We start from the raw sequence: 23,326 nt of genomic DNA on the forward strand, positions 1-23,326 counted from the left end.
TAGACCCACACATATATGTTCAATCTTTTTTCACCAGAATTGTTGAAACAATTCAATCAAGGTAAAGGCTGTCATTTCACCAAAGAGTGGCAGAATAACTGAATATTCATATGGAGGCAAAAATACTTGATCCTCACCTCACACTGTACATTAAAATCAGTTGAATTGGATAATAGACCCAACAGAAAGGCTGAAACTATAAAACTTCTGGAGGAAAACTTCTAGAAGAAAAAATATTCATCACCTTGAAGTAAATATTTTTAGGACACACAAAGCATGAGATATAAAAGGAAAAACAGATAAATTTTACTCCACCAAAATTAATATCTTTTGCTCTTGAAAGACAGTTTTAAGAAAATGAGAAACAAACCATAGATTGGGAGAAAATATTCATAAAATATATTCCAAACAAACGACTGGTATCCAGAATGTGTGTGTGTGCGTAGGGTGTGAAGCAAACCTAAAAATAGGTATTATTTGGGGACACCTATTGTATGCCTGGCATTCTGTATGTATGTATATATGTGCATGTGTATGTGTGTATACAACTCAATAACAAGAAGATAAACAATTCAACTGAAAAATGGACAAAAGATTTGAATATTTGCTTCACAAAAGAAGACATACAGTTGGCCAATCAGTACATGAAAAGATGCTGTATTAGTTTCCTAGGGCTTTTCTACGTATCATAAAGTGGGTGACTTAAAACAATAGAAATTTATTCTCTCACAAGTCTGTAAGCCAGAAGTCTAAAACCAAGGTCTCAGTAGGGCCATGCTCCTTCTGAAGGCTCTAGGGAAGGATCTTTTCCATGACTCTCTCCTAGCTTCTGGTAGCTGCTGGTATATCCTTTCCTTGGCATTCCTGAGTCTGTAGATACATCATTCCAACATCTGCCTCTGTCTTCACATAACATTCTTCTCTATGTTTGTGCATGTATGTATCTACGTGACCTTCTTCCAAGGATACCAGCCACTGGATTTAGGGCCCACAATCATCCAGTTTGACTTCATCTTATCTTGATTACATCTGTGATGACCCTGCTACCAAATAAGGTCACATTCACAAATGCTGGAGGTCAGGATGTCAATATATCTTTCTGGGGGACCCAATTCAACCTGCAACAGATTCCCAACATCATCAGGGAATTACAAATTAAAACTACAATGAGAATGTCTACTACAATGGCTAAAATTTTTCAAAAACATCTGACAGTACTAAGTGTTGGCAACAATGTAGAACAAATAGAATTCTTGTACAAAGCTGGTGGTTGGTAAAATGGTATCGCCACTTTGGAAAACAGCCAATTTCTTATGAGTTAAACATGTTATCACCCTAGGCCTAGCAGTTCCACTGTTATTTACCTAAAATAAATGAAAACATATTTTTGTACTAAGTCCTACACATGAATGTTCACAGCAGCTTTATTTACAGCAATAGCCCAAACCTGGAATCAACCCAAATGTCCATTAACAAGTGAATGGATAAACAAATTGTGATAAATCCATACAATGGAATAGCAGCAATAAAAAGGAATAAAGTACGGATACATACAATGACTTAGATGCATCTCAAAATTAGTATGATGGGTGCAATACATCAGAGGCCAAACCTTACGTACGGTATGATTACATTTATATGAATTTCTAGAATAGAGAAAACTAATCTATAATGACAGAAATCAGATCGGTGGTTTCCTTGAGTGGGAGCTGGGAGAAAGGAAATTCACTGAAAAACATCATAAAGGACTTTTTAGGAGTGATAGAAATGTCCTGTATCTTGATGATGGTGGTGGCTGCACAAGTGTGTACCTTTGCTAAAACTTAATAATAAATATAGCTAAATAGGTTCATTTTATTTCACATAAATTATGCATCCATAAAGCTAATTTTTAAAATATAGGCATCTGTTATTGGAGTGAGACTTCTATGGGATAACTACTCTCCCAAATTCACATTTAAGCCAGACAGTTATAACTAAATAGAACAGCACTCACTACCAACCTGTACCCACCCTACCGTACAGTCAACAGGAGCTCTCTCCTGTTAGGAAATTTTAGGATCTATGACATAGTGTTAATATTTGTATTTATGTTTGTTCAGTGGTGGCTAATTATTCTATTTCACAGAAGTGGACAGTTACATCATTTTCTGAATTTTGCTGGTCTTGTAGCTTTTATAAATTACAAACTCTTCATATAAACTTGATTGTGGGATAGTGGGAAGAGCTTTGAGCCTAATCAGCCTGTGGTTGAAATTCCGGCTTTGCCACTTAACAGCTGTGCCACATTCATTCCTTCATTCCTCCATAAAATATATCTAAGTTGATTGTGATGTGCCAGGTATTTCCCCAGGCATAGGGAAATGCTCTTGACCTCGTAGAGCTTACAGTCTCAAGCGGCACCTCACTTACCGTCTCCAAATTTTGGATTTTGCCATTTTGAAGATGGGGTTGTAATACCATCTTCACAGCGTGGTTGTAAGTATTAAGTAACATCACCACCTCGTCTACTCAGAATGTGTTAGACAATAAGGGTTCCCCCTCCTGCTATACCCATCTTTGTGTGTTCCCAACTCCCTTATCGGCCCTCTCCTTCTCTTCTATCCTATCGTAACCTACTCTTTTCCTCTCCTCTCCCATCACGAATTTGACGTCTCCTGTACTGTAGTAATATACTACAAATGCCACTGCTTGTTTCTTTTCTCAGCTAAAAAAGTCATTTGCACTTCTGAATGCATCCATTCATCTCTTTTCCTATTTCAACTCTTTTATTGTTAAACTTAGGTTGGATGGTATTTAAAAAACAGTTCTGGACTTGATTTTTATGCTATGCAAAATTAAGCGGAGCATATTCTTCAACAATAACTCTTTCTATTCGTATGGCATTTTACCTTTACAAAGCCTTTTTGTATCTATTGGCTCATTTAATGATCTCAACAATCTTATGCAGTCAATGAGGGGATTGACTGTACGGATTCATATACTGAGGCTCATCTAGTTAAAAAGGTATTTAGATCAGAGCTGGAATGTGCACCTGCTTGTGTTTTCCATTTGTTTATGTATTTCACCGAATTGATTGACTCCTGGGTGTATACTGGGCATCATGTGATGCTGCCCTTAAGAAGCTCATTGTCTGTAGGGGCAAGATTGCAGCTGGAGAGCAGTGACTATGATAAATGTTGAAGATAGAGCGAAAGGCCATGGACCAGTGAACAGGATGGAGGAGCAAAGGATCAGCCTTGCTGGGACACAGGGGAAAGGGTACTATGATATACCACATAGGCAGAGGATAGAGGCTAGTTATGGTTTTTCCATGAGAATGAAGAAGGGAAAGGCCTTCCTAAAACACCCCAAAACTACTCACTGAATGGGCTTTTTTTTGATAAATGGAGAAAACAAGGGCTTGTTTCCTGCAGCCATTTCTTGGGCCACTCTCCATGAGACGCAGGTCCCTGCTCAGGCTGGATGGAGCCTGTGCAGAAAGGCAGTGGGCGATGGGATTTGTGTCCATCAGCATACACTTCTTGAAACTGGCCACCAGTGAACAATCAGATCTCCTTGGAATATTCTTAAGCTTCCTTACATGTTTGATTAGTTTTTCCCGGTAGGGAATGAAAGAAAGGCAGCAGCAATTGAAAAGACCCAGAACTGGCTTCTGGAGTGACGTTGATCTTCAGAACAGACAGGAAGTTTAGAATCATTCCAAGTTTTAATGGACAGCCTACTACTGGAAGTACTTGGTCCTGGTGGTAGATGGGGTGGAGGAAGAAAGAGAGTCTGAGGTCTCTTTCTGACTGTTCCACAGGCCCCTTAATATTCTTTCTTCCCAACTTCCCCTCCATAAAAGAAGATGGATTCACATATAATATTCTTTCACTTATTCATTCTCTTGTTAGCCCACAGAACCTGTACTACATAGCAGGCCCTCTGCTAGGTGTCAAGGATATAAGGATACAAGAGTAAGATACAAGGAAGCTGTAGCTCCCTGCAGGGGCTCCTGATGCAATGGGGCAGCAGGCAGAAAGACTGGGTGGGGGAGGGGCAATGCGAGCGCAGGTGAAGGGGCCAAGTTATCCTGGAGGGAGCAGCAGAGAACCACGAGAAGCGGAAAGGGAGAAGCTGGCTGATTGTATGGCTTGAGCAATTTTGGTGTAGAAGAGAACTATCAATGAAGATCTTTTACATTATTTTGGTGGGATATGTGACATAAACCCTCTCTTTAGTATTGCTCGTTAATATTTGGTGAAGTAGATTCTTTGGGAAGAAGTGCTGAGCTCTGCTTCAGGGTTTATGAGGAAAATAAGAGGCTGGACATAAAAAAAGGAATGGAGTTTAAATAAATGCATATATACATACATATATATCATCTATATACCTACCTAATTAATAATAAATACATTCATATGGTATATATTTAGATCCCCTTAAAGCTTCTTGGGGAACAAAAAGGAGCGTTATTTGGACAACATGTTGTTAGTAATAACCTGAGTTAACACTTAAGTACTCGCTATGTACCAGATTCTTTTCTAAGTACCTTAAATGTAATACATCTTCTTTAATCTTTATAGCAACTTCATGAGGTAGGTACTAACATTATCACCATTTTGCAGAGAAGGAATATGAGACACAGAGAAGTTAGGTTACTCTCCCAAGGACACACAGCAAGTAAGAGATAGAAGCTGGGATTTGAATCTAGGCAGCCTAGATCAAGCACCTCAACTCTTAACCACGATGCCTGATTATATAAGATATGGTTCATTTTTAATACTTTTGTGAGGAATTGAATCCTTCAGGGAGCCTAGAGTACAGATGGAGGAGGAAAGGAGGCTTTGATTCTCGAGCAGTCAGATGTGGGGAACGGAGGCTTCTGCTTTCCATGGTGCTTTAAATGGATTGCTTCCTGAATTTGATTACAGATCTTGGACAAGGTTTGCTAATTTGGTTCTTTCATTCAGTAACTAATTATTGAGTAGCTACTCTGTGCCAGAAATTATTTGAGGTGGTAGAGAAAGAGCAGTGAACAAAATGAACAAAACCTCAATGATTATGGAGTTTATTTTCTAGTGGGGAAGACAACAGAAGAGTGAATTGATGGTTTGTACAACCGTGGTAACTGCTACGGAAATAAGGGACGTAGTGAGAACACAGAGGAGGGAGGGGAGCTGCTATATAACACGGGGTGATCAAGGGAAGCCTTATTGACAAGATCACGTTGGAATGGAGACCCGAAGGGAGTGAAGGAACGAGCAAACTGTATCCAGGATAAGAGCACTGCAGGCAGAGGGAAGGGCAGGTGGGAAAACCTTGAGGTCCAGTTGCGCTTGGCATGCGTGAGGAATAGACAGGAGACCGGTGCATCTAGTGTAGGATGAGCTGGAAGCAGAGGGGTAGCATGACGCATGAGAGATTTAATGGAGGCTTTGGCTTTTACTCTGAGATAAGAAACCACCAGAGATGTGTGGGCAGTGGCATGAAGGAATGACGTCTTTCTGCCTTATGCTTTGAAAACATTACTCTGGCTGCTGCGTGAAAAATAAACTCTAAGGGCACGTGGGTGGGGACAGGGAGGGAAACAAAGTAACTATAGTCCAGACAAGGAATGATGGTGGTAGTATTGGAGGCGGTGAAAAGTGGTTAGGCTGTGTTCTGAAGGTAGGGCTAACTAAATTTGGAAGTTGTCCCCGGATAAATGGTATTTAAGCCATAAAACTGGCTGAGGTCACCTAAGGAGTGAGTCTTTTTTTTTTAAATAAATTTATTTATTTATTTATTTTTGGCTGCATTGGGTCTTTGTTGTTGGGTCTTCGTTGCTGTGCGCAGACTTCCTCTAGTTGAGGCGAGTAGGGGCTACTCTTCGTTGTGGTGCGTGGGCTTCTCATTGTGGTGGCTTCTCTTGTTGCGGAGCACGGGCTCTAGGCATGTGGGCCTCAGAAGTTGTGGCACGCGAGCTAGGAGTGAGTCTTGGTAGAGAAGGAGAAGTGTTCAAGGATGGAGACCTGGAAAACTCTGATGTTTAGAGGTTGAGGAGGTGGGAGGGACCAGCGAAATGGGACTAAGAAAGGGTACCCAGGGAGGAGAGAAAAACCAAGGGGGAATGGCCTCCCGAAAGTCAAGTGAAGAAGGTCCTTCATGTAGGAGGTTGACCAGATGTGTGGCGTGATGCTGACAGTCAGTAGGGACTGAGGACTGACCATTGGGTTAAGTAACAAGGAGGTCACTGGTGACCTTGACACAAGCTGCTTTGGTACGGTAGAGGTGGTGGAGTGAAGCCTGATTAGAGCAGATATACGAGAAAATTGTTACCTCTGGATATGCTCTCACGTGAGGCTGTCGTCTGAGTGGAAATGGAATCCGCTTTCACACTCCTCAGGGGCCTGAGACTTGTCCTTAGAAAACCAAGGCTCAAAGGCCCAGGGCTTTAGAAGCAGCAGATAAGAAAGTGAAACCTTTGAACTTGGGAATAGTATTAAAGCTGTCATCTAGGACTTGATGACAGATCTTGCTCCAGGAACTAAAATGGACCAGTTGTTGGGTTTATTCTGGTTCTCTGCCTAGGACTACAGCTAAAGAATCTCCTTTAGATATTTACCCAGGGAATATGTCCCCCCAGCCTTCCTTGACAACAAAATGCAGTGCGCTTAAAAGTCTGGACTCTGGAGGAAAATTATTCTTTCTCTCTCTGAAGACTATAGTCCATAGTCTTCTTCATCTGTTGGTAGAGCATCCTCTAAATGCCAAATGTGGTTGGTGTGACTATTGGGCTAGGATATCAGAGAAATGAATTCTAATCACTGCTCTGTTACTAATTTGTTGGGCAAAGTAACTGCAACATTATATCCCTATGTACCTGAGTATTTTCATCTAGGATAACTTTTGAATCCCTTTCTATGTCATATCTTCTGATCCCTTCTAAAATTCATTTATGTTTTCCAAGTTCCTAATTTATGTCATCCATCCCTTCTTTGTATCAATACTAATCACAGTACCCCCTCGCAAGAGGAATAAGGGATATTTTCCAACCATTCGATCATCTTTATGAATCTTCTGTTGGTTTGGGAACCCATAAACTGTGGAGCACAGCTTTCAGTTTTGATGTATCAAAAACCCAAGACTGGGCTCAGAATGACAGCTGATACCTAGAGTCCCTCTGGGACTGGGACCAGCTGCTTCCTTTGAGCTCTCAGTGCTCTCAGCAAAGTCCCGGGTACCCATCACTGGCTTTGTGTTCTTGGCCAAGGTAATTAGCCTCTCTGTGCTTTGGCTTCTCAACTGAAAAGGGAATATCACCATCACATGTGTTGAGAGAACATCTGTGATAGTCCTTGGATCCTCCACAAGAGTGGCTACTATTACTTACCTATCTACTTACCTGATAGAAAGGCTGCTCATTGTAGGTACCTGGTGATATCCACTCGGTTCAGATTTTGCTGTGCAAAAATGACCAGAGAGGTTGTCTTAACTCAGGACTTTATGGGAACAGCAAAGAAGTTAAATGAAAACCAAACACACTCTTAGGAATGAAAGCCCTCCTACCATGGTCTGCAGCTCTGCATACTGTTTAGTGGGTTCTGAAATCGACTGCCTGCTTCCACTCCCTTTGAACCATTTCTGTTTCGGTGTGGTCTACATCTCTCCCCCCGGATTCTGTTGGCTGCCTCCCTTTGTCTCATGCTGCTGTTTTTCTAGGTATACTCTGACACTGGTCGCTTCCTTTGGGTTCTTAGTATAAGAGTCAGTGAGATCGCAGCCTTTGCATAAGCAAAGATTTAAAACACACTTTAAGAACCAAGTCTGCCTGGCTCAAGGGGTTTGTCTCCCTACCATGAGGTCTGCAAACTTAGTGGCTGCATTCTGAGTGCCCTCTTTCTGCATCCTGCATTCTGTGTTCCTGTGGCGCCCTTCTAAAGAGAATAGGCATTTGAAATAGCTTTGGGGAGGAGAATTCAATCATTTGATCCCATTTGGGGTTCCCCACATTGAATAGAAATATGGATTATGTGATTTAGCCTGTGTAGCATTATTCATCATTTCCTTTGCCCATTTGACAAAGAGGGAGGGAGTATGGAATGGGTGGCAGGGCCCACTTATACCATTTCTATTGTCTCTTCCACTACAATGTGAGCCACTTAAGGGAAGGGCTAGTACCTTTCACTTCTGCACGTCTGATGCCTCACTCACGTCCTGGCCCCCATGAGGAACATGGTCAGTAGCTGTTGGAATGAATTGTTGCATTGAATCCACCATCCCTGCCTTGGGTAGTAGTACCAGGTGTCACAGCGCAGTGGGATCAGAGATAAAGGGCTTCTCTTAGGGTGGTCCGGAAACAAAGGGTCGTGGGCGGGGAGTTGCATGGCATGGACTCAGCTTTGGAAAATCCCAGAGAAAGTCATGATTTCCTGAAGATTGGCAGGCTGAGTAGAAGTTTCCCAGTCTAAGAACGGCAGTTCCCAAATCCTGGTCCACAGAGTGCTGTTGGTCACCAGTGAAATGAAAATGGGCAAAGTAGTGATTTTTTTTTTTTATTTCAGTAAAAGAAAATTAATGCTTTTATTTTATTTATTTATTTATTTTATTACTTTTTTTTTTTTTTCGGTACGCAGGCCTCTCACTGTTGTGGCCTCTCCCGTTGCGGAGCACAGGCTCCGGACGCGCAGGCTCGGCGGCCATGGCTCACGGGCCCAGACGCTCTGCGGCATGTGGGATCTTCCCGGACCGGGGCACGAACCCGTGTCCCCGGCATCGGCAGGCGGACTCTCAACCACTGTGCCGCCCTCATTTGCTTTTTGATGAAATATTCAATGTCAGTAAAAAGTTTTCCCTCACACCCTCTTAGGACCATTAAACATCCAGGGAAACAAGGATAGAGGGATCAGGGATTTAATAGATATTTTAGAAAAGCAAATGGCACTCTGTCTAAGGCAGCTGCTATGCAGCATTTGAAGAAGCTTTCCGTGGATGCGGTGGTGCAGGAACCACGCTTCCCTCTGGCATTTTTTCCTGAGCGTATGTTGCAACCCATCACTAATGACAGGGCTCCGTGCATCTCCCAGGCTGTCTGGGGGAGTCTTTTTGAAGGCATTTCAGCCATCTGTTAGGGTTTCCTGCTCACAAGGGTGCTTTGGTGCCATAAGGAGATGCGACATGACATTTGGAATCTGGGCCCATGTGTCACAATGCCAAGGGCAGGGACAGCCCTGGGAGACTGACTCTGGCTGCTGTGTAGGCATGAGCATGTCAGTCAAATAGATCTGGCTGGGCAGTCGTATTAGCAGCTGGGCCCCTGGAATTTAGAGGGGAGGGGGCATGAAAAGTCTTAGGAACCTCTGGAAGAGAAGGACAAACCCCTTGCTGCTCATCTTCCTCTGGAAAACCCTTGGGGTAAAAGTGAAGACCACAGCTGGAGCAATGAAGTTGGCAGTGATCAGAATTTACCAGACTTCAAGCCCCGTAGCCATGATTTTCTGCCGTCTACATGCTGCCAATAATTTGCTTTATATTTTCTTTAAATAGGCTCACATCTTTATTTAAATACATGTATTTTTTAAAATTTATTATTTATTTTTGGCTGCATTGGGTCTTCGTTGCTGTGCACGGGCTTTCTCTAGTGGCGAGCGGGGTCTACTCTTCGTTGTGGTGCGCGGGCTTCTCATTGCGGTGGCTTCTCTTGTTGTGGAGTGCTGGCTCTAGGCGCTCGGGCTTCAGTAGTTGTGGCACGTGGGCTCCGTAGTTGTGGCTTGTGAGCTCTAGAGCGCAGGCTCAGTAGTTGTGGCACACGGGTTTAGTTGCTCTGCGGCATGTGGGATCTTCCCAGACCAGGGCTCGAACCCGTGTTCCATGCATTGACAAGCGGATTCTTAACCACTGCGCCACCAGGGAAGTCCCAATACATGTATTTTTAATGAAATTTTATGTAGGTAACTAACGAGACGTCAGCATCACTTGCTATAAAGGCAAAATGGTCACAAATAAATAAAATGAAAACAAAGCAATCTTTTGAAATTTTAGCTTGACCTTGTGGCCTGCTAGCTCATTGTTAAAATGGGAAATCAGCAAGGGTCATGGGCTTGTTAAAGGCATGAACTCAGACTTTCTCCTTAAGGTAATTGGCAATATTGAAAGCAAATTCAGTAGTGAATCATCATTGTAAATCAACTATACTTCAATTTAAAAAACATGAATCATCATTAGTTTATGTGCTTAATATTATTTAATACCATATCCAAGAATTCACTAAGTTTCACGTGCCACCTAAAATCATTTTGTGTGCTGCTTGAGGACTGCATTTCATACTGTGGATGACACCTGGAGGATGGAAAAGACTTGTCCGAGGTAACCACGGTTCTGTTTCCATCCTTGTACCTATGCCGTTTATCAACGAATTTTATAGCTTCTCTTGCTGGAGGCAGGTTGTACATGCCTCTACCTTGACTTTGGACTCTGCCTTTGTGACTTGCTTTGGCCAATAAGATGTTAGCAGATGTGCTGCCGGCAGAGGCTTCAAATTGGGCTTGTCTGCTTTCTTGCACTCTGCCATCAGTGTGAGGAGGACATGCCATGGTTAGCCTGTTGATCTAAGGAGGATAGCAGACACGTTGAGCAGACCTAGTTTCTATCTGCAGAAAAGTTCAGTTTTGGACTCCAGGCTGCTGATTTCCCCTTTTGGTGCAGTATGGGGAGTGTGTGTGCATGTGAGTGTGAGAGAGAGAGAGAGAGAAACAGCAGACAGCAGACAGAAATTAAGAGAGAGAGAGGTAGGGGAAGAAGAGAAGGAAAAAAGAAGAGAGGAGAGGGGAGGGCGAGGAGAGGAGGAAAGGAAAGACTGCCAGGGAAGATCCATGTCCTTAAGGGCACGGGCTCTGTCTCTTTCATCTTCTGTACTCCCAGAGCTTAACAGAGGCTCCCAAGTGTTGATGACAAATAAATGCTTTGTGTTTTATCCAACAACTTTCCAAATTCAAGGAGCATTTACCCAGAACTCTGTTATACACATGGGACTGGGCTAAACATACGCAGTGATACAAAATAAGTCCTTTTTTGTGCCGTAGGACATCATCATGTATTTTGGTGGCAAGGCCACACTTAAATAATGTGACTAAGCACCCATTCGAAGCTGTATTGTTCTGTGCAAAGTGACAGGTGCGGCGTCCCTCTAATACGGCCGTGTCCTCTCCTGCGAGCCTTGATCGGGCGCACTGTCAGCCTGCGGTGCCATTCTTCAACACCCTGTGGGGAGTTTAGGTTCTCCACAGATCTGTCCGTCGTCTTCCTCCCTTTCCTCTTCTTCTCTCTACACACATTTCTATTCCTTTCCTTCTGGGTTCTCTCTGCTTCTGCTCCAGAGTAAGTGTAGATACCTGCATCCATTTCAATGAGCTGCCCTTCCGTCTGGTTGTCTCGAAACCCAGGAATCGTCCTTCACATCCCCCCTCCATGACTGAGTCCTGGGGAGTCTGTCTGCAATTTACAGGTTGAGTCCATTCTGTTCCAACCCCTCCCTCACCATCATGGGCCCCTGTCATGTCTCACCTACCTGGTTTCTTAGCATCCCCTTCGCCCAGCCTATTCCCCGAAGAGCAGTAGGAATAATCTTGTAAAATGCTAATCTGACCATTTAACTCCCCTGCTAAAAGGCGTCTCAGGTGCAGCCCATTACAATTTGGAAAAAAAAAAAGACTCGTACTGTGGCTTATAATATTCCGCATGACATGAACACTGCATAGGTCCATTTTTCGGGTGAAACCAAGGCGATTCCGCAGTCAGTAAGTGGCAACATCTTTTGACTTCAAGGCTATCGTTCTTCATGTGAACTAATCATAACCACAATCATAATTACCTTTTATTGAGTGCATATGATAATATACACATAATTAAGTTCTTTAAACATATTAAATTCCTTAATCCTCACAGCCAAATCTATGAATCAGCGCTGTTATTCTCCTGGTTTTACAGGTGAGGAAACTAAGACACAGAACGTTTAAGCAATTTTTCCAAGGCCACACAGCTTGAAAATGACAAAGCCCAGGCAGTGTAACTTCCTTACCCCTACTGGGCCCTGCAATGAGCATAGAATTGACAAAAAAGGAAGGAATGTGTTCTAACTGCCACCTCCTTCTCCGTTGCTATCATTCTTCTGGCTAGATATCAGGCTATCCAAATCTTTGTATAGTTTCTTAAGTTGGCATTGCTTCTTCCCCCTCAAGAGATAGCTAAGTATAAACAGCAACGTCAATAAGTATTAGGAATCAACTGTTTAAAATTGATAATGTCTCTGAAGGCCTGAGATGGTCTTCTTCCAAAGAGGTAATTACAGGAACCCAGTAAGGATGGGAGGCATTTCACAGAAAATAGAGTACGAGCAATCCTAACGGAAATGTCAAAAGGATAATGTGTTTTGCAAATGTTTATTGCAAACAGACAAAAGTGGGTTCAATTACTCATCACAGCCTACACATTTCTCTTTGTTGGCTGGAAAACACTCAGGTGTTTTGTTTTTCAGAAAAAAAAAAATTATTTTCTGGGATGGCATGGAGGTATCTTTAGCTTTGCAAGTTTGATTGTGAACTTCTATGGCCTATTAAAAAATGCCGATGCAGCCTTAAAACATGAAAAAAGATGACAGATGCCAATGAACATGATGAATCCACTGGACTCCATATATCATCTGTCCTTTGCCCCCTCTTTCCTCCAAGCCCTGAGCTTTCTGAACGCCTCATCTTTGAAACCAGAATCTGTATTCGGCACGTGTGGCTGCACGATTAAATAAAAGTAATCATCATCTTTCTCTGCTGTTGCCTCTGTAGGAGAGATTTTTTAACTCTACCTCTGCTGCCACACCCCCTAGTCAGGCCCTTTGGAGAAAACCGGATTTTAAATCTTAATGTTAGTGAGACTTTGTGCAAGTTTCTTATCCTTGTTGGGACTCAGATTGAGACTCAGTCTCACCTGGTATCCAGTGAGAATGATGACACCTGCATCACAGGGCAGCAGTTGTGATGTTTAAGTGACATGTATTTTAAGTGCCTATAATTCTTTTTTTTTTTTTTAATAAAACTTTATTTTTTGGCTGCGTTGGGTTTTCATTGCTGGGTGTGGGCTTTCTCTAGTTGCAGCGAGCGGGGGCTACTCTTCATTGTGGTGCGCGGGCTTCTCATTGTGGTGGCTTCTCTTGTTGCGGAGCACGGGCTCTAGGCAGGCGGGCTTCAGTAGTTGCGGTGCATGGGCTTAGTTGCTCTATGGCATGTGGGATCTTCCCAGACCAGGGCTCGAACCCGTGTCCCCTGCATTGGCAAGTGGATTCTTAACCACTGTGCCACCAGGGAAGTCCTAGTGCCTACTAATTCTTAACTATAATGGCTTGAGCCCTTATTGTGTGTTGGCACTTTACATCTATTATTTCATTGAATTTAACCCTATAAAGGAAGAATCATTATCTCCACTGTACAGATAAAGAAGCTGAGGCTCAGAGTCGTGCAATAACTTGCCTGTTATGGGTTGAATTATATCCCCCCCTCCAAAAGGTATGTTGAAGTCCTAACACCCAGTACCTCAGAATATGACCTTATTTGGAAGTAGGGTCTTTACAAAGGTAATCAAGTACAAGTGAGGTCATTAGGGTGAGCCCTAATCTAATTTGACTGGCATCCTTATAAAAAGGAGAAATCATGGTACGGACACAGACATGCACAGAGGGAAGACAGTGTGAAGACAGAGAGGGGGAAGACAGCCATGTGACTGGAATGATGAGTCTACAAGCCAAGGAATGCTGTAGATTGCTGGCAAAAGCCAGAAGCTGGAAGAGGCAAGGAAGTATTCTCCCCTAGAGCCATCAGACAGAGCATGGCCCTGCTGATACCTTGATTTCGGATTTCTAACTTCCAGAACTGTGAGAAAATAGCTTTCTGTTGTTTATGCTATTGAGTTTGGGGGACTTTGTTATAGCAGCCCTAGGAAACTAATACATTCCTTAAGGTCACATTGTGAATACGTACCAATATACCAATACCAGGATTCAGTTCCTGGTCTGTCTAACTTAAACACTGGGCTGTTAACCGCTGCTCTACTGTTTCTACTCAATGTATGGGCCCTGGACCAGCAGCACTGACCTCACTGTGGAGCTTTTTAGAAATGGAAAATCTCAGGCCCCACCCCAGATCTACTGACTCAGAATCTGCATTTTAATAAGATCTCCAGAGAATTCTTATGCACTTCAAAATTTGAGAAGCACTGCTGTAGACTACCTCCTTCTGTACCGATCAACCAGTATTCATTCCCTTCTCTTTTTTCCTGAGCTCCTCTTTTGTGTGCTATTGCAACAGGCTCCTAGTAGGTCTTTCCATTTCTAGGATGTTCTCCTTCCAGTCCGTTTTCCACTCCACTCAATCCTTCCTTAATCTCCCAAGACTAACTTGTCCCTTATACATGGTAGGAAAACTGGGTACAGTAAAAAGATAGGCTTTGGACCCTACTGAACTTATCCAAAATCCTGCTTTACCATCCCATTGGCGTATGGAGAGCAAGTCACTTGTCCCTTCTGGGCTTCAACTTTCTCATCTATTCCTGGTAACTTTACTCTACTGGAAGCCATTATCATCATCCTTTGCGTGGACTACTGAAGTGGCCGCCTAAGTGGACTTCCCACCTCCTCACCTCCCAATCTCAATCTGTCCCCCTCATTGTTTCCTTGATGAACTCTCCAAAAGCAAATCTGATCATGTCATCTTCCTGAATAAAAACCCCCATGATGTCCCTGCCCTTAGATGCAGTCTGAATTCCTGAACATGGCTCACTCGTGTTCCTTGCCTGATCTGCCCTCACCTATTTCTCCTATCTCATCTCTCTTTACCACTCCCCCACTTTCTTATTTATTCTGTAGGTATGCTAACCTTCCTTTACTTTCTCAAGTTAGCAATCACCTCTTTCAGGGTCCTTTTCTGCATCACCTCTCCTTCCCCTAAACTCCTGTGTCTTAAGTGTGCCTCCTCTCTGTTTTTCTTTATCATAATATTAATCAAGCTTTTTATTTATTGCTTGATAAAAGTTGATTTGTGTATATTCCACACCAGACTACATGAGCGTGGGGGCAAAGACCATGACTATCTTTGTGATCTTTTGTATCCCAGCACTTTAGCCCAGTGTTGGTACATAGTAAGCCCTCAACACCTATTTGCTGAATAGATAAAAGAAGTTGGGAGATGACCCAGTTTTCAGGCCAGCATTGTTGCTTCTCTTTAAGAAACATTTATTTTGGAAACCCCACTGCCGTTTAACAGACTAGGTGCTGGGAGTAGAGTAAGTACAGGAACAGCCAGTCTATCCTTTCTGGAGTTTCTTTTTCTTTCCCACATGATGAAGGCTCCTAGATCTCACCTCATTGAACAAAGCTCAAGTATTTACTACTAATTGCTTTAAGTAAGGCCTGTGTGATCTCATTGCTAATCAGATGCTTGCATTTAAGAAAGAAAAATGGCTAATTAACAGAATCCAGTACTGCCAATATTAGGGCTCAGAGCCCTGTATGTGGCAACACGGTGATGGAAGACACACGGTGAAGTTTGGAAAGTCTTTGGGGCTTAAATAGCTTTTTCACTTTGAGAGAAGTTGAAACAACACACCCAAAACTACCAGGGAGGAGACATTCTGACAGAGGATGAGTCCATGGGTCCCGGGAACCTGTTCCTTCTGTGTATTGTCAGCAGTCAGAAATACTCAAAGTTTACAATGTAATTGTTAGCAACCCCAAATGAAGGCTCATGAGCCGCTTGTGAAACTGGCACTAGAATAACCAAGGTGGTTAAAGTTTGAAAAAATAGGAAACTTTATTCACATGGGATGGGCCAGTTTTGGCCTCGCATATGCTATGTGCTCAGTAGATTCTTGTTGAAGGAATTTCTCCTGCGAGAAATTTACAGAAGAAAAAAATAGATATTTACATAACCTTTATTAAAAAGCATAAAAGAAAAACCTGAATAAATGGAGACTGTAATACCCTATTCATGAACAGGAAAACTCAATGTCATAAAGATGCCTCTTCTCCCCAGTTCATCTATAGATTCAAAGCTATTCCAATCAAAACCCTAACAGGGTTTTTCAGGGGAAATGACAAGCTGAACCTAAAATTCATGTGGAAGAGTAAAGGGCCAAGATTAGGCAAGTGTTTTTGAAAAAGGAGGAGATGGAAAAGAAAGAGAACTGATTCGCTTTAATAGATATCAAGATTCACTCTGAAGCCTTATGCCATTTTGAGAATGGTTTTGTTTTAGTGTTTGTTTGTTTGTTTTGCAAGCTGGTCATTCAGGGAACTGGTTTTTGGCAAACTTGCCTGGAGTCATTGTATACTGAGGGATTCATTTTAATGAAAGTGAAGGCATGCAGTGTAAATTTGTTGTCTTGGAGCTCAGCTCTGACGGCTGTAAACTGCAGCGCAGGGCAGGGGAAAGAGCAGGGGTCAGATGCGCCAGGCTGAACCCCGGCTCTGCCTTCCTGAGCTGTGAGACCTTGGGTCAGTTGCTCAACTTCTCTGAGTCTCAATTTCTTAATTTGTCAAATTTGATGAATAAAAGCCAACCTTGAAAAACACATCACTGTTGGGCTGTATTTAGCTGCTTTTAGAATCTGTTTATTCAAGTTAAAAATTGCTTTCCGTAAAGTAGGGGTTGCAGTCTCAAATGTCTGCAGGGGCCAGGAAGATAATGCCCACGTGTATAGCAGCTGTAGAGAAGACGACGGGGAGGGAAGATTATAGCAAACTGTGAGTGAGCATAAAACCGGGCTGCAACCAAGCCAGCCCACACACCCCCAGTCAGCGACTTTAGTTCTAGAGCGAAGAACCTGGCTTTGGGGATGAAAAGAGGGGCAGAGATGAGATCAAGTTCCGCCTCAGACAATGGTGTGAGCCAGGCACGTTAATTCACTCTCTGGGACTCATTTTCCCACGTTTAAAATGGGAAGATTGGACTCTCTAAGGGTGATTGTAGCTCTTAGATTCTAAAATGCTTGTCCATGACGCTAATGTGTTGAGGCACTTGCCAGCCTCACTTCTTGAATTGGAAGTGAAAGAATCTCACTTCTAGGATTGGAAGTCCAAGGTTCACAGCCCAGCTCTGCCACTTACTAAATGCCACTTGAACAGGTCCCAGAAGCTCATTGCACTTCAGTTTCTATTACCAAATATATGAAGGAAGAGTAATTATATCCTCCAAACAGAGTTGGGGTGACACCTCTGGCTCTGAAAGTGTTTTGTAAACAGAGCAGTGATGGGAAGGGAGGTAGAGAACTGGTCTACCACGTCCCAGCTAGCCAATACTTATGTTATTTGAAAATCCAGCTTTCCTGGGATGGAGGCCCTGCTAGTGTCATTTTACAGAGGAGAAAACTGAGATTTCAAATAGTGAACCCAGGTATTGAAATCTCCTCCTGGTTCCAAGGCCCATGTACTTATTTCTCCGCCTGCCGCTTCCTCAGATGGACCAGCCATGTCCAGTGCTGGGAGCCTAGCTGTTGTCACCAGGTCGGAGGCCATGGGCAGTGGGATCAGAGGAACTTAAGAGCAGCAGTCACATTTCCAACCAGCAGTCGGGCAGGTCTTAGATTCCTAAATGAGGTGATCAGCCATGTTTGTACAGAACAAGATTGAGGGCTCTCTCTATGCCCTCTGTTTTAAATGTCAGCTTTCAGGTGGGCAGCCTGAGACCTACAGTTCTTGGACACGGGCAGGAGAAGGCCAGGGACCCCAGGTGAACTCTCCTGACTCAGGCAGGGCACAGCTGCTGAAAGGGATCACCTCTCCTTCTCTTTATGAAACCAACATGCTGCTATGGCCCCGGGGAAACACAGGTCAACAACTTCATGAATTACCCGTTTGCTTGTAATCCAGTTGCAGTGGTGAAATATTATGTTGCCTGGGGCAGGGCTATTCCTGGCTTTTAGTTGTTTAAATTACGAAGTTTCTTTTTTGGAAGGTGGGAAGATTTATTGAATGCCTACCAAGGGTCAGGCATGGTGCCACTCACTTTGCACGGCTGATTTTATTCAACCCTTGCGAGAACAGGACACATTAGATTCTGTCACTTCAGTTGATCAGATGTTAAAGGAGAGGCTCAGCTTGGATGAAGAAATGCACCAGAGTCCACAGATGTAGTGAGTGCTGGAGCCGAGCATCAGAATCGCTGGCTTTCTGACCCCAGAGTCTTCCACAGCACCAGCCTGCCCATTGGTGTGACACTGATGACAAATAGGCCTGTGAAAACCAAATAGAGTTTCATTTATTAATGGTCTGCAATGGAGGAAGACTGCCTGCCCAGCCGATAGAAAATGCATTTGTTTTGTAAACAGAGAAAAATTCATTCATTTGCTAATGTTCTCTCCCTGCTAAACTTGTGCCAGTTCTGCCTTTAATCTGTTACAGAGCTTAAAAGCAAGGATGTCCCCACACCCCATGCCTTTGAGTATCCTACTTGGGACATGCAGGAATGGTTCTTCCTTTGTCTCAACATCGAAGGACAGTTTATGTCTTGACAGGTGTATATACCTGTCAACATATATATATGTTGAAACATATAAATAAGTACAGAAAATCAAACCCCTCGGGTTACCCAGTTGTCCCATTTTCCAAGAAAATGAAAGAGAGGATAACTTAAAATGAATAAAAATATACTCACCATTTGGAAGTCTGAAATTGACAGTGTTTACCAGAAATTATATGAGCGGAGAACTCAGGCTTCTATTTGATTGTGGGTTTGAATTGGCGCCTGGGCGCTGAGATTCTTCCTTTGTGAGAGATTGCTGTTGCTGGGGGAATTGGCAGTGTGACCAGGCCGAGGGAAGGGATAAAATGATTAGGTCCGAGGCTTCACTGCGAAGCTTCTTCCTCTGAGATTTAGAAACCATCTCTCTTTCAGCCTCTTAATGTTTCCTGAACACCGTGAATTTCTCCAGGGGGCTTTATGGCCAGAACTGATCGCATTCAATTCTCCAGGGAGGAAATAGGCAGGTTTGTCTTATTTATTTATTTATTAAGTAAAGAACATGAAATGGAGAGGAAAGTCCTCTTATCTTGATTGTAGTGTTTGAGGACAGCTAGAAAACCTGCAAGTGACTGGCTCTCAGCCTGGATCCAACTGCCCCTACCCCACCCTTCTTGTTCCTCTTCATCTTTTTTCCATCCATGCTTTCCTCATGCACCTCCTCACTGCCTCTTTTCTCTTTCTTCCTCACCCTAATCTTTTGCAGCAGACTTTAAGCCTCTAATATGGTCAACCTCTTCTGGTTAAAAGTCAACAATTCTCACTCAAAGTGCTGCAAGGAAAAGCAATGTGTGATAAGGACTAGAACCAGAGAGCGATCCAGGCTGAGAACAGGCACCTGCATCTGCCACTCAGGCCCCCTCTGTTCTCGCCTTCCACACACATTGATGTCTCAGCACCTGCTGCTTCCTTGAACTTGGACTTACTGCAGCCCCTCACGTGTGTGACCCTTCTTCACGGCCCTCGCCCTTCCTTACTTTTCTCTCTACTTCTTCTCACTTTTGGTTCCTGCTTCTAACAAGAGCCAAAAATCATGCCCTACATAGTTCCTAGTTCAGAATCCCAAAAAGGAATCTGATTGCCTATATTATAGACACACACACACACACACATATGGAAATTTACAATAAGGAATTGACTCATGTGATTGTGGATGCTAAGTCTCGAGCTGCACTTGGTAAGCTGGAGATCTGAGAGGAGCTGAAGTTTTAGTTTGAGTCTAAAAGCAGGAAAAAAAAATCTACGTCCCAGATCTAGGCAGTCAGGCAGAAGGAATTCCCTCTTTCTCAGTCTTTTGGTTCTAGTCAGGCCTTCGACTGATTGGATGAGGCCCACCCACATTAGGAGAGCAATCTGCTTTACTCAGGTTGATACATAAATTAACCATCACATTCCCCCAGGTCCCTGGGGCTCTCTCTGCTTCCTCCCTCTCACCCCTCCCACTTGGCTCCGCCCAGGCGTTGGTCTGGTCTGCCTTTGGATTGGCTACCATAAGATCGTATGTTCACCTCTATCCAGTCACCTGAGGCTGAGCAGTAAGCTCAGGGGACACATCAATCAGCCACCTATGGTTGTCCCTTAAGCAGCAGCTTGAGGGGGGCACTTTCCTTTAGGAGGACCTGGGGTGGGACTATTGCGATGATAAATTGTTAAGAGCAACCCTACAGTCCTAACAACAGTAAATGAGAGGCGTTTGTGTGGCTAGAGCTGGCAAGTTCATCAGATTTTTTTTTTGAGTTGCAGGGTCTTGCTGGGCACTGTGGATGCAAAGGTGAAAGGACACGACCTTCGCATCCAAGACTCACAGGGAGTAGGAGAGGCAAATTGAGGATCCCTGCAGCTCAGCAAACATAGAACATTAGGTTACAAGACATCTTGGAGATCTAGTCCAACTCCCTCTGTTTCCCAGATCCAGAAATGGAAGCCCTGCTTCCTTGGTGGCGCAGTGGTTGAGAGTCCGCCTGCCGATGCAGGGGACACGGGTTCGTGCCCTGGTCTGGGAGGATCCCACATGCCGCGGAGCAGCTGGGCCCGTGAGCCATGGCCGCTGAGCCTGCGCGTCCGGAGCCTGTTGATCCACAACGGGAGAGGCCACAACAGTGAGAGGCCCGCGTACCGCAAAAAAATAAATAAATTTTAAAAAAAAGAAATGGAAGCCCAGAATGGTTAACAGATTTGCCTAGGGTCACACAGCCAGTTTCAGGTAGAGATTTTATTTCAGTTACCATGTGTTAAATGTATATAATCTGTTGGAGATTGGGAGACCCTTTCATGTTATTATTTCATTTAATGCTTATAACAGTGGTGTGAGGTAGGCTTTATCCAGAGGAGAGACTTGAATTTCAGAAAGGTGCATTAACTCACTCAAAGGTAGGTCACATAGGTAGATAGGAGAGACACGAAGGAAGGTCTCCTGTGATGTCAGTGTTGCAAACAAAGGCAGTGCTAGAAATTTTAAGTGTGATGTTGAAATATCTTCAAAAAAATCATCCAGCGCTCACCAGTGTGATTCTTTCCTGCTCCTTGGGTGAGCAGGTGTTGAGTAAATAGAAAAAGAGCAGCAGGAGGGACATTTTTGAGAGACTGGCTAAGAAAGGAAGGCAGTAGAAAATCAAAAAGGGAGATGGGGTAGACGTCTCAAGATGATCAATACTGATGACGTTTTCACTGAGGAATTTTGAAAATCCCGGGAAAAGATCCATTTTACGGATGGATAGGATGACTTAGCAACAAAGAGGAGAGGAAGAGAATCAGGTAGGGCAGTGAGACGAGGCCTGCTCAGTGCACTAATGACACATCTGTCCTGATTTTCCTTAACCTGAAAGACCTCTGCTGACCAAAGAGCTATTTGAAATGTCATGCATATTGATTTTTTCCCCCAGGCTGGGTTTACAATCTTTTCTGAAATAAGAGCATTTAGACTAAAATGAGGACTGAGCTAGCTTCTGCAAAATAGGAAGGCTCTACTGGTCAGTTGAGCAGAGCACAGAGGCAGGGTGACATCTCCGGTTGTGGTGCTTCAAGTTCTCGTGTTGGTCTTGGATTTCTTCATCTCCCACCTCCCCATCCCGTTCCCTGTGCACCCCCTTTCCCTGTCCTATTTTCTCCTATCCATCCTTTCTTGCCCTTGAGTTTGATAGCATAGTATATAAAGTAAGGATCACGACACAAACTGTTGCGAGTCAATGGGCCACTACAGTTAGGATGTAATACGATGTGGAATGGAGAAGGCTACGCAACTGGAAAGGGCATGCCTAGGTCGTAAGAGGCAATGGCTGCTCAGCTCCACCTAATTGCTGCCCTGCTCAACTATGGACCCAGTGCTGCCAGCTCTTCCAACTTTTGAAAAGAGCCTGGAAATGTAGATGTACCTTTTACAAAATACTCTGATTTTTTAGTGTGATCAATTAATTCAATTCTCTTACAAATTCTTTCAGGCTGGTACTCACCCATGGGTCACCAGCTTCTGACCACTGGTCTACAGTAAGAAATATAGTTGAAATCCTAACTTCACTGCTTCTAGCTGTGTGACTCTGAGCATGTCTCTTAACCTCTCTGTGCCTTCCTTTCATGACTATCAAATAGTATTAGAAGATGGCATATACAGTACCAAGCTCACTGTCTCACTCAGAGTAGATACACCATAGATAATAACTCCCTCCCCTCCCTTCCACTCCATCCCACGATGATGGTATTTTAATCATGTATACTTCTGATTCCAAAGAGGAATATTGAGTCTATTACAAGACCAATGGCTTCTGCAACATCAGCCTGAGTTCCTCCTGCAAATGATCATATCACAAGAGCTCACAGTGTATTCTTACCCTGCTTTGTTGAAAGCCATTTCCCCAAAATGCATTTTATGTGGGCAATGAGTCTCTATTCATGCACAATTTCACATGAAAAGATTTGCCCTTTTCATCGTACGCATGGCTTGAATCAGCCAGCCTGCAAGAAAATATTTCCATTCATTAGCATGCCAAATGATGTCACTGGCCTGGAACTTCACGGGTGGATATGGCCACGGACTCATAGCCTCCTGGCACTCCGAGAATTCTCAGAGGAAGCCATCTAGTCCAGACTTCTACACAATGGTCCTTTAAATGCAGCTGAAACATCTCCTTAGGTGGTGAGGGCTCATTTTTCTGGAAAGCTGCCCTGGCCATTCTAGTTATTTGAAATATCTTGATTGTCTCCAATTTTAATCTGAATTTCGGTTAACTTGTGCCCATTGGTTCAGATCTAACCTCCAGCAATACTGAGAGGAAGTTTAATCACAGTACAACCTGGCATCCCATTAAATAGCCATAATAGTGAGAATGCAAGTCACACATCAGGACTGTTCTCGGTGTTTTACATATGTTTATTTCCTTAACATTCACAAAAACTCTATGAGGCACGTAATAATAAAGCGCTCTCATTTTAAGGATGAGGAAACTTGAGGCCCAGTGGTCTCATGGCTCATGAGTGGGAGAGGCAGGAAGGCAGCCCGGGCTATCTGACCTCAGAGTCCATGTGCCTACGGACGACATCCTCCTGCCTCTTCCTGGTGGTGGACCTGCACCAAGGTTTAGTGCGCAGGACCAAGTGCTTTGATGTCATCCAGAGTCAGATTACGTCCTGACTCTGCCACTTCCTCTTAGAGCAAACTTGGCCAACCTACTTCATTTTCCTGACCTTTAAATAAGGGGTATGCCACGTCTCAGATGTCTTGGGAGTCAAATCTCTGTAAATCATACAGCAGTACCTGACAAGTAGTAGACATGCAATGGGTTTTTGTTGAATAAATGGCATTTATCTGGAAT

Source organism: Grampus griseus (assembly GCF_964374135.1).
Source record: "Grampus griseus genome assembly, chromosome: 1".
Lineage (NCBI taxonomy): Eukaryota > Metazoa > Chordata > Mammalia > Artiodactyla > Delphinidae > Grampus > Grampus griseus.